We start from the raw sequence: 11,968 nt of genomic DNA on the forward strand, positions 1-11,968 counted from the left end.
CTACCCAGCCAGCTCTTCTTTGAGAATAGAGTTGTGCTTTAGAGTGTTAGACAGGCATCCTGTCTATGACTCTGCTCTGAGGGGAAAACAAATCTAAAACACAGGGGCTCCTCCTTCTTTTTTAGCTCACATGTTTATGTACTTGGGATGTAAGAGAAACAAGTTAATAATTTGGTTGATTCAGAATGTTGCCCTCTGAATCAATATGTTACTCAATGATATGGGGGAAATGAGTGTGTTTAGAGTCAGGAGTCTGAGCCTCGGATGACTCATGTGCTGAATGATTGCAGGACAAACGATACAGATTCCCTCCATTTACATGTCAGCATACAACCTGTCCTCCCATGTCTTGGGGGTTGTTATTAGAGTTCAGTGAGATCAGAGATCTGACAGTGTTGTTTAAAGGTCGGACACTATCATGCCAAAGATCAAGCCATCTTCTGCAAGCTAGCCTGTTGCAATGATAACTGATCCACGCATTCATTCCTGTTCATTTTTTTAAATTTCTGAATCATGTCTCCTGTGAAAGTGAAGACTTCTGAGCTAATGTAGATACATGCAAGCTGTTTCAAGCACCACAATTATATATCAAGATATCAAAATAAAACATTCCTAATTAATCATCCAGTTCACAAAGGGAAACTCGACAACAAAAAGTATAAAACCAGCCGGGCGGTGGTGGCATACGCCTTTAATCCCAGCACTTGGGAGGCAGAGGCAGGCGGATTTCTGAGTTCGAGGCCGGCCTGGTCTACAGAGTGAGTTCCAGGACAGCCAGGGTTACACAGAGAAACCCTGTCTCGAAAAAAAACAACAAAAAAAAAGTATAAAACCGAGAGTAATATTTATCATGTTATAAACTCAAAAACTATGACCCAGCTGGAAGGTCACACAGTGTCTCTAGTTGCCAGCTGTCTCTTAGTCTCATCTCACTCGCCTCTTTCTTCAGTCTGCTTCATCCCTTTCAACTTCTGAGCTTTTCCTTCAAAACCTCTGTTTTGACTGCTGCTGGTTGCTTTGAATTCAATTCCCTGACATCCCTCTCTTCACTAATCTCAGCAAATGCTATATGCTATACACTATCATGAGGCTATCCCTAGATACCCTCCTTATATCTAACATTTTGTTGTTGTTGTTTTGCAATGCTAAATATAAACCTTGTCTCCCTTCTCCCTTTCTTCTTCTTCTTCTCCTTCTTCTCCTTCTCCTTCTCCTTCTCCTTCTCCTTCTCCTTCTCCTTCTCCTTCTCCTTCTCCTTCTCCTTCTCCTTCTCCTTCTTCTTCTTCTTCTTCTTCTTCTTCTTCTTCTTCTTCTTCTTCTTCTTCCTCCTCCTCCTCCTCCTCCTCCTCCTTCTTCTCTCTCTCTCTCTCTCTCTCTCTCTCTCTCTCTCTCTCTCTCTCTCTCTCTCTCTCTCTCTCTCAGTGTGTGTGTTTGTAGCTTGTGTCTTCTAGACCCACATTCTACTACTGAGTATGCCCCAGTCCCTGCCTTTATTTTTCTGTAGTCTCCCTAACAAAAATGGAAGCTCCTGGGGAAGGATTTATAAGGACAGGACAGGGGTGGGTGAAGGTGGGGCTTTCATCTGGATGTAAAGTGAATTTTAAAACTATTGAAAAAAAAAAAAGAATGTAAGCTCCACAAGAGCAGAGCTTCCCCTACTTGATTGTTCCACTGCAATGTACTTAGTATGTACACCACAGGCTGGCACACAGTAGACATCCTTAAATCAGTTAAATTAAATTCAACAACATAAACAGCTGTTGAATGAATAAATCCTATTTCTACTGTTTCTTTGCCTGGAAAAAAAAAAGGTCCCACTTTACACAATACCTGATTACCAGGAATCGAAGATAATTCAAATAGGTCATTAAGGAGTTAGCAAGACAGGTCAGTACATAAAGGCACCTACCCCCAAGACTGACCTGAGTTTGATATCCAAGATCAATATTATAAAGGAAACAAAGGACCCCATAAAGTACACATACACAATAAATTAAATAAGCAAGTAATAGAATGGTCCCTAAATAAGGTATGTCTCTATGTGTAATAATTTGCAAAATTATGGATAGTAACACTGGAGTTTTAATATATTTTCTAGAGCAAAATCCATCAATACAAAAGAGCAATGGAACTCTTGAGTTAATCCAGCTACTTTGAAAATTGCTATAGTTTTACAAGTTTCTCTGTCATTAAAACAACATGAGGCTGTTTATGGGCATTGGACAAGTCATCTGTATGTTCCTTAAACCAATAACCTCACCAAATCAAGTATTTGGGGATAGCTACCAGTATCATTAGAATAGATTTTCCAAGAACCAAGTCTCATGATGAACTACAAGTATAAAAACATTGTGTCCATTGCAACACAAAGCAGAGTACAAAGAACATGGGGACTTAGTGGTGTCAGTGCCGACTCCAAATGGTACAGTTATTATCACAGAAAATCGAATGGGAACTATGTGTGACCATAAAATAAGATAGCTTATCTGTTAGGAGAGGAGATCTTGCTTTTGTTAAAGTTTAGATAATTAGGTTGGTTTTGCTTCTGCTCCTGTATCTTCAGAGCATAGGAATAGTTTATTGGAAGAAGAGATGGTCTGTCAAAATATACCATTGAACTATCAAGAGCCCATAATAACTACGGTTAAAATGTAGAAAGAAGGCAACATTAGTTTTGGATGAAGTCATGACAGAGCTGTTCTGAAAAGATCTGCCTAGTGAGTTCAAGACAGGCATGCAATACACAAAATGCTGTCCCAACAAATACATTTGTTTGTGGAAAGCAGGGATTAGCAAACATTTTCTCAGAAGAGCTTCTTCCAGTAAAACTTTCTCTGCAAAAACAAACTGGAAACTGGTACAGGAGTTTAGTCAGTTTAATCATGTTATAAATAATTATTCTAGCCTGTCAGGGATCTAATGGCTTATCACAGAGAATAAATGAATTGCAGAGGAGATATGGGGAGTGAGAAGAATGTAAGAAATGTAAGGATAAGTGAGTCATATCCTTGCAATGACAAGAGAGAATATTACAAGAAGACCACGTAGTCTCTTCTTCATTTAACACATAATTACAACACACTTATGGTCAGGTGCTGGGCTATGATCTGTAATGTTTTCCCATCAGGTGAGGATAGGAACAAATATTGGTCAAATAATCACACAAACAGATGCAAATCTTTAATTGAAACTCAGGCCTGATTTTGTTCTAAGTCAGCCTACCACAAAGATACGTATACCCCCATTTTTTTGTATGATACTATTCACAACAGATAAGATATAGAACTAGCCTATATGCCCATCAACAAATAAATTAAAAAATAAGATGTTACACACACACATGCACACAAAGTGGAGTTTTTCTTCAGAGATACAGAAAATGTAAAAGGTAACACTATATCATTTGGATACAACTGAAGGTCATCATGTTAAGCCAAATAACCCAAATTGGAAAACACAAACATTGCATCTCTTTCTTAATCTTTTTCTCTCATGTGGAAATTTTAAAACAACAACAATGTAGACTTAGAAACACAAAATATATAATCACAGAAGAGTGAAGGCATTAGGGAGAGAAGAATTAGGTCCAGATGTACAAACAGAGATTGAGAAAAGGTGGTAGGGAGGGCAGATATCATCAAAGCAAGATGGAGGCCTGTGTGTGTGTGTGTGTGTGTGTGTGTGTGTAAGCATACATACATATGGGTTCATTGAGAGATTTGGGGTGAGAGAAGATACCCAACCCCTTTCTGGATTACACATGCATGTATACAATTGCGATCCCCCTTACACACATATGTTTGCATAACCTACACCCCCCAAAAAAGTGATATTCAAACACCCTAGTGGGTTATTTTCATCTTTAAGTAAACAACTAAATGTTTGCATCTTAGTATTAACTCTTGTCTTCATGACTATAACTCACATAGCAAAATGATTTGTAGAGGTGTAAAATATTCATCAGAACAAAGTGGTTGAGAAATGCTGCTCTCTTAGCTTCTTCAATATCACTTTTATCAAAACAATTTTACATTTTAAAATCATGCATTATACATATTTTTTATTTTTCCAATTCTTTATCTTTTTTGTGGCTTCTAAAATAGCTAAGAATTTTTAAATTCCTCTAAATTCTTCTAAAATTTCTTAAAGTAGGGGCTGGAGAGATGACTCAGCATTTAAGAGAATTTACTGCTTTTGTGTAAAACTGTAACTCTAGTTCCAGGGGATCTGACATGCTTTTCTAGCATCCACGAGTACCAGGAAGTACATGTAGGCAAAACACAAATCCACATAAAAATAAAATACATAAATCTTAAAAATACTAAAATACTTCTGCATGATCAACCAGTTTGTTTCTCCTCATGTTCTGTTAGTATAATGTTTTGAAATAACAAACTGGAGTTTTCACAATCTTTGTCTAATATCATGTAATGGGTATTTTTCTACACCTCTACCATATTCCTAGTGTTCTTTTATTAACCTTATCCCTGCTTTTTATTGCTTCCTTGTCTTCTTGGTATGCTGAGAATTAGGTTGTACCATTCCAACTGGCTACAAAGGTGAGAGCACAGGATCCTGTGTTCCAACCAAAATGTTGCATTTTCTAAGAAAATCGGATCAGCCCAAAGAATGTCACACCTGGCTTAAAGCTAAGCATCTTGGAGCCCTTACCAAAAGGGTCTTAAGTAAAGACAGCCCTCACTTTGATTCTGAACTGTAACAACATAGGAGTGGGGGCATTCCCCATTCCAGAGAGAGCTTGTCTACAGAACGCATCTGAGAACCTTCAAGGAGAAATAGAAATAACTGGGTATAAAGAAAATGCTAACAATATCTAGTCTGTATTCTAGTCTCTAAAGCTGTAGTACCTGGAAATTCTTTCTCTCCGTTCTGCCACGAACCACTCAGTTACATGAACAGTAAAATCTCCTTTGTGCTAAAGTTACCCTTCCAGTTGGGAAAGTTTGGAACTGTATGCTAAGAAAATTGTTTATTCTTTTGATTTTTGTTTTCTCGTGCTAATATTAATAACCTCCTCACCTCCCAGGGTAGGAAGATTTAGTATGACAAATTAAAATACATGGATGCTTACAGAGCAGTCCTATCATCAGAGAAGCTTCTTTTTGTAATGGTGGGAGACTCATAACTGGTGAAATGCCAAAACTAAGAGACTTAAATACTCGGCTATAAATGGGCACCCCTCGCTGAGGCTCTAAGGCACTTAGAGGTTGCTGGGTGAGGAAAGACATTTTCTTCAGTGATGTGATCACTGGTAATTTGTCTATGCTTCTGTGAATAACCCTTCACCCACACTCAGGCAAGCAACCCTAATTAAAGTCAGTCACACACACACACACACACAAATACCACACACTTGCACACATAATTCACACACATATATTCAAACATACACTCGCACATATACACAGATGCACATAACACACCCACACATATTCACACACATAGACACACACAGGAAAGTAGGAATGGAACTAGTTGGGGCAAGTAAGGCAAACAGCAGGAGCAAGAGGGGCTCAAGAGAGTAAAGAGGTTGGGAAGTGAAGTCAAAATACATTATGTACATGTATTAAAATGTCACAATGAAATTCATCACTAGTTATAATTAATATATGCTAATAAAAATTTTGAAAACCATACATTGCAACACACAAGGTATTATATAATTATAAAGTATTGAATACAACCAATATTTTCTTTCTATACCCAAATAACAAGCTAGATCGCCTCTATTGCCTAGAATTAAATGCTCCCATCCCAAATCCTTGGATGCAAGAATCACTTGAGACAATTTTAAATTTCCTCTAGAAATCTGAGGAAGTTTAGGGAGCCTTTCTTCCATGGCTTTTCTATGTAGAGAATTCACCCTTCAATAGAGCTAACTGAAGAATGTTGAGGATACAGGAAAGCAGTGACTATTCTAAAGACCTGTTTGGATGTGTGGGATTAGATTTAGAGAAACTGAAAATGTCCAGGCTGAAAGAGGTGCAAGAGATGGGGAGGAAGGAAAGAAAAGGAAGAGGAAGAGAAGAAGGAGGAGAAAGAAGAAGAGAGGCAGGGAGGGAGGGAGGGAGGGAGGGAGGGAGGGAGGGAGGGAGGGAGAGGGAGGAAGGGAGGGATGGAGGGAAGGAGGGACAGAGACAGAGACAGAGACAGAGACAGAGAGAAATTTGATTTTTTTTTAAGTCACAGACTTCTCCTAGACTAGATGTTTCACTCAGCTGAAAGCAAAAGCTAGCAAGGCTTCAAGCGGTTACCTCATATTAAGCAAAAAGGACTCCCACACAACCAAATGCCCTGCAATGGCTAATTCGGCTGGCTTGTGAAATGATTTGACTATTAGAAAAGCAAAACTCTGGTTATGATTGTGAAGGACTTTCCAGATCTGATTAGATCATGAGGGCTCTGAACTGATGACGGACTAATCCCTTTATGGCTTCCAAATATGGTGGCATTATTGGGAGGTGCTAAACAGTAATTTGGGGTGGGGGGCTAATTGGAATTAATTAGTCAGTGGGGGCAAGTCCTTTAAGGCGAAATATTGCATTGGTCTTCTCTTTTCTCTGCTTCTTGTCACTCTACCCACACTTCTCTTCGCAACAGTATGAAAACTCTGAAACCCTGGACACACTAACTCTTTTGTCTTTTAAGTTGTTTGTGTTAGGTATTTGGTCGCAATGACATGATGAGTAACTAGTACACTGCCCTTGGTAGAAAGCATATGTGACCAAACTCTTCACACACATCCAATACCCAGGGGAAAAAAGACACAAATAAGAAAGTCAAATTATTCATCTGTAGCACATGGTATTAGGGATGTAGGTAGGGAATAAATACCACGAGAGCATCAGCTGCTTCTACCGTATGCACCATGGCGCTCAGTTTCAAAGGTATTTTGCCCACACATTCTCACTGTGGCCAAAGCTGTGGAAGGGCTCTGCTGAGGCAGAATTAAGGCTGGGCACTTTAGAAACTGAACAAGGCAATGTGATGCCTCCAGATAGAAACCCTTTACTACCATCTTATGAAAAGGCCAACTTCCCCTTGAATGACTATTCTAACATTTCCCGTCTCTGGAGTTATATTTGAATATGTGGCTAGGGAAAGCCAGAGTTTCCAGGTGAGGCTCCCTACTGGGAAGTGGATCATTTGAATGCAAATACATAATAAGGCACACAGCAAGAGGCTGATAGTAGCAAGAAAATCATTTTATTTCAATTGTTAAAATAAAAACCCTCTCCACTCATTTCAGAACACTCAAGGACAACCGGCTTATACTAGGTAAGTAGCTATGAGTTTTACTCATCACTGAACAACAAAAATGATTTTTAATGTAGAAGGAGAACTTCATACTTAATATTCTTTGTTTCATGCTCAGTTCTGCCAAGGACCTGCCAGATGGCCTTGGGTTGGGTGGGAAATACCTTATTCATCACTCAGCTTTAATATAACAATATAATAAATCTCTTCCTCTTCTTATTCCTAATGCCCCCTTCCCTTCCCCTCCATCCACCATTGATGAAAAACCATGGTGTCTCATAATTATTAAAATTGCAAGCGAACAAAATAGACTATGTATTGACACCTTCCTCTTCCACTAAATGTCACTAAGCCCACTCCCTAATAAAACCTAATTTAAGTCAGGTGTAGTGGCAGGCTGTTAATCACAGCACTAGGGAGACAGAGGCAGGGGATCTCTGTAGTTTGTTGGCTTGCCTGGTCTACAAAATGAGATCCTGGCTAAAAAATAAAGACCACCCCCCCCAAAAAAAAACCAATGTAAAATTATAGGTTACTAAGGAATGCTGAAAGCAAGAGACATAGTCTTCCCCAGGAAATCCTTAATTGTTTATTCAATACCAGTGGTCAGCTTTGAAATAATATCTACAAGCAATGCTAAACAAACTAAGCAGGTTATATGTATATATTTAGGTAAATACATATTTATATATGTAAACAGCAATTAAAAAATTGAGGTTGAGAGAGAGAAGAGAGAGCAAGCGAGCAGAGACGGGTTAAAGGGAGGAAAGGCGGAAAGTGATATAATTATATTGCAATTTCAAAAAAATTAAGCATTTAGTAGAAATGAAACAGTTTCATATTTGAGGAATTTTAGTTCCTCCATGTCCAGAGATAGTGTTCTCTTGATAACTAACACTGACTTGGTAGTATCTTCAGGTAAATATGGAACATGAATCTTGGAGTTTTAGCAGACCAAGCTGGAAAAACTAATAGTTTCACAACAGAACGGAACTCTCGTGCCCCAGTGAGGCCAGAGGCAAAGGATAAACTGCCCCTGTGATCCAAACTGCCTCCATTTTGATCCTAAAAACAAAACAGGCCAGAAAAGAGACAGCAAAATTTTTATTAACTTTGCCTTGTTGAGAAACAGGTTTACTAGACACTGGGGAACAATTAGTTAAAGTTCTATGCCATTCAGGAACCGTTCAATCATTTTAATATGACCTTTTCTTTTTATAATTAAAAGACATGGATTTAGCTGGATGCAGAACATTACAGAATAAGGAATGCCAAGAGGGGCAGAAACTGGAACAGTTAGCTATTTCCCTGGCAATTAGAAATCTTTGCTTAACCCTGTTGCAAGACCATCTGGCATGCTTTACTTCCCAGTCTCCGGCACACTCTTAGCTCCAGGGCATCCCCTACTTTCCCCCACCTCCTCAACTCCAAGTCAATCTAGGACTTTGAATGAATTCTCAGACTTCTTTTATGAAGGAACATTGCAGATGTTCACAGAAACCTGCCCATTAATTAATGAAGGCTAGACCTTTGGCTATGGCTATTTAGCTCATGTGTGCCCTACATATCTGTTTCTCAAGGATGACTCAATGTTACCTGGAGATTCAAAGTTTTCAAGGCCCCTGGTTATTTCCATAGATCTTTTTCGGCTTCTGGATGAGAGAAAACACAAGTACCCAATTATTCTAATTACTAGAAGATAATGCAGTCTGACTTATTCAAATTACCTATCAGTTTGAGAATATTTGATACTAAATATTGAGGGAAGAAAAAGGCAAAGCAACACTGAAAAGATATTATCTGCTTCATAAAATACTGCTGGACATATACTATTGCTAAACTTGACATTGCATTTATTTGGAATCTTGAAATAAATATTTTTTAAATGTCAAAAAATGATGACTGAAGAATTGGATAAAAAATAACACCCAACAATTTGCTGCAAGCAAAAAAAAAAAGTCACCTCACCCACAGAGACATTCCCAGACTGAAAGTGAAAGTGTGAAAAAAGATATCCAAAATCGAAAAACAATCTGGACTAACTAAACAGAGATGTTACAAAACAGATTTCTAGCCAAAAAAAAAAAAAAAAAAAATCAACCAGAAGAGAAGTTATTGACTTATTGGTAAAGTAAAAAAAAAAAAAAAATCAAGAAGACATGATAATTAGAGAGAGGGAGCCAGGCGGTGGTGGCGCACGCCTTTAATCTCAGCACTTGGGAGGCAGAGGCAGGTGGATTTCTGAGTTCGAGGCCAGCCTGGTCTACAGAGTGAGTTCCAGTACAGCCAGGCTTACACAGAGAAACCCTGTCTCGAAAAACCAAAAAAAAAAAAAAAAAAAAAATTAGAGAGAGGGGAAAGAGAAAAGAGAATGAGAGAATGAGAGGGGGGGTACAGTATGTGCCCTGAATTATAGTGTAATTTTATAACCTAAAGGGACATATACATACTAATATGGTAATACTGGGTGATATTATACATAGATATTCAAACCTTGACTCATCAAGAGATAGATCAGTTGGATTGAAATAGCTCAGTGAATAAAGTGTACTTACCACACAACCATGCAGACCTGAAATTGGATCCCTAACGTCTATGTAAATAGCAAAGCATGGTGGTTTATACTTGCAATTCTGAGCGCTGGGAAGCAGAGGCAGAAGGATCCCAGGGGCATACTGGCCAGCTAATATAGCAAATCAATAAGCTCAAGGTTTATCGAAAGACCTTGTCTCAAAAAGCAAGGTGGAGTCAGGGATAGCAGTGCAAGCTGGTAATCCCAGCATTGGGAGGCAGACACATTTCTGTGGGTTTGAGGCCACCTTAGTCTATCTATCTAGTTCCAAGACAGCTAGGGCTACATAGTGAGACCCTGTCATGAAAAAACAACCAACCAGGGGGCAGAGGGCTGGTCTCAGTGACTGGAGGCAAGATGCAGGACCCCAACGCAGACACCGAGTGGAATGACATCCTACGTAAAAAGAGCATCCTTCCCCCTAAGGAAAGCCTGAAGCAGCTGGAGGAGGAAGAAGAGGAGAAGGAGGAGCGGCTCCTCCAGCAGTCAGTGGTGAAAACATATGAGGACATGACTCTGGAAGAGCTGGAGGAGAACAAGGATGAGTTCAGTGAGGAGGACGTTGGCTGAGTGGAAAGCAACTCAGCTGAAGAACAAGTTTGGAGAAGTTTTAGAGATCTCAGGAAAGGACTATGTTCAGGAAGTGACAAAAGCTGGAAGGGCTTGTGGATGGTCTTACACCTGTACAAACATGGGATTTCCCTCTGTTCCCTGATAAACCATCTCTTGAGTGGATTCGCCAGGAAGTTTCCCCGATGTGAAATTTATCAAAGCCATTTCAATGACCTGCATACCCAATTACCCCGACAGGAATCTCCCCACACTGTTCGTCTACCGGGAAGGGGATATCAAGGGACAGTTCATCGGTCCTCTGGTGTTCGGTGGCATGAACCTGACAATAGATGAGTTAGAATGGAAACTGTCCGAGTCTGGAGCAATCAAGATGGAGCTGGAGGAGAACCCCAAGAAATCCATCCAAGACCTGCTACTGTCCTCAGTGCGGGGCTCTGTTCCCATGAAGAGGGACAGTAATTCCGAGGGTGACTAAAATAGCACTGATGTAACGTTTGACCTTTTTTGATATGACACATTGTCTGGATTTTTAATAAGGAGGGAAAAGCAAAAAATTATTATCTTGGTTTTTAACTTTTTTATAATTATTTAAATTTTATACATTTCAGATATAATCATTGCTGAAATTTTTTTAAAAATTTGTTGGAACTCTTTAAATTAATAATGTTTCTTTAAAAGAAATTTAAGCAAGCTATTATGTCACATATCTATGTTTTCCTACATGTATTTCAGCAAACCGTGAAACTGTTAAGTATTTTTTGACATGTAACTATATAGAAAGGAATGTGGAGTTTAAAAATGCAATGCAAATAAATTAAGTTGAAAACTATTTAAAAAATAACTGCAAAAAAATACAAACAAAAACAAAACAAAACTAAACAAAAACCAACCAACCAACCAAAAGGTGACAAACAGTAGAGGCACATATCCAATGTCAGTCTCTGGCCTCTAGATATATGTGCATGGGTGTGTATGTCCCATACTGAGTATATCATGAAAACACACACAAAGGAGATAATCTAGGTCAAAAATAATGAAGAGATATCATAGTTAAATTATACCAAAGGCTATAGACCCAACAGCTGAAGAATATCACATCCAATAGCAAAAGGATGGAATAGTTTCCAAAGGAGATCTTATTTTAATTCATAAGTAGACTTGCTAAAAGCAAAAATAGTCATTTCTGGGGTCTTATCAGAATACAACAGAATAAAACTAGAGGGCTGGGGAAATGGTTTGGGGGTTAAATTACTTATCACATATATCAGTTACCTTTCTGTTATATAGTGTGTGTGTGTGTGTGTGTGTGTGTGTGTGTGTGTGTGTGTATGAATGTTTGGGTAAATGTATATCTGTGCATCATGAGGAGGCCAGAAGAGGAGGTAAGATAGCCTAGAAATTACAGAATGTTATGAGTTGCCATGTGAGTGCTGGGAAATAAACCTAAGCCTTCTCCTTGTCAAACTAAGACTAGTGATCCATAACTGAATGCTGTGCTGTTTTGCAATTTCTTTCAACCAACTGCTTGGTGCTTTACTTTGAATT

At 38.8% G+C, this 11,968-nt stretch overlaps 1 pseudogene; it reads left to right on the plus strand.

The window, feature by feature from the left end:
- Positions 1 to 10,207: 10,207 nt before the first annotated feature.
- LOC114621215 lies at positions 10,208 to 10,898 on the plus strand (annotated as a pseudogene).
- Positions 10,899 to 11,968: the final 1,070 nt, after the last annotated feature.

Source organism: Grammomys surdaster, unplaced genomic scaffold, assembly GCF_004785775.1.
Source record: "Grammomys surdaster isolate TR1022 unplaced genomic scaffold, NIH_TR_1.0 173, whole genome shotgun sequence".
Lineage (NCBI taxonomy): Eukaryota > Metazoa > Chordata > Mammalia > Rodentia > Muridae > Grammomys > Grammomys surdaster.